We start from the raw sequence: 1,000 nt of genomic DNA, 5'->3' as shown, positions 1-1,000 counted from the left end.
CCTCAGGCTGGGAGTCAATAAGTATAAAGTACGCCTCGGAAGGGAGCCGTAGGCGTGAGTCCAAGGGTAGGTGATTTAAAAGTCCTGATCGTCCTGGCAGAAGGGTAATCCCTGAGAGTGTTGGCGCTGATCGAACCCACGAATTTGGTTCCTGAGTTGTCCCAAAGGTGACCCACGGCTACCCTTGCAAAGTATGCCAGGGTGAGAGTTAGGAATACCCCCTCAGCTGAGTTGTAATTCGATTCGAGTCGCCATCTCTCCCGGTTAGTGAGAACATGACGGGCTTATCTCCAAAGTAGATACACTAAATAACATAATGATTTAGAAATGATGATATGATGATGACAACCTGATTATACCTGCTATGGTTAATATTGTTTGCTCCTAATAAGTGAGTGCTATAGTACATGTGCTAATCTAGTGGACAGGTAAATGATGATAAACTTGATGCTAAGTTTAAAGTGGTCACTATATTCATAAGCTCTTTTATGCAACTGTGTCAAGCTAGCCCACCTCATAAGCCTTGCATGACCCTTGGTGTCTTTTATTTCTGGTTTTGAAGGGTAAGTCTAGCTGAGTACCTTCTCGTTCTCAGGGTTTATCTCCCACCTATTGCAGATGACCAGTTCTACTTTGGTTGCTGCAAGTATTGCCTTCTCCTGACTGGGGATGAAGACTAGACCGTTGGGTGCGGTCTCTCCTAGTTCTCGTACCTGAAGATGCTTTTGTGGGAGATGACTAAGATCTGGCAATGTATTTGAAACTATGAAGTTATGTACTAAACTATATTGCTTCCGCAAATTTGAACTTGGGTTGTAATATTTTATTTGCACTCTGATGGATGTAATCCGGATGCCACTTGCGAAATGTTGTAACGAATGATGTGTGTGTTGAATCACTATGGTCTTGGTTTGTATGTCGAGAGTTGTTTGAAATCCTTCGTGATTTCTGAACTACCGGGATTATGGGAGCTTAAGTACAGGAATTTGATCACTTCGGT

Source organism: Miscanthus floridulus, chromosome 5 (genome assembly GCF_019320115.1).
Source record: "Miscanthus floridulus cultivar M001 chromosome 5, ASM1932011v1, whole genome shotgun sequence".
In the NCBI taxonomy this organism is placed as follows: domain Eukaryota; kingdom Viridiplantae; phylum Streptophyta; class Magnoliopsida; order Poales; family Poaceae; genus Miscanthus; species Miscanthus floridulus.
The sequence above is the reverse complement of the archived record's forward strand: the minus strand, read 5'-3'. Positions refer to the sequence as shown.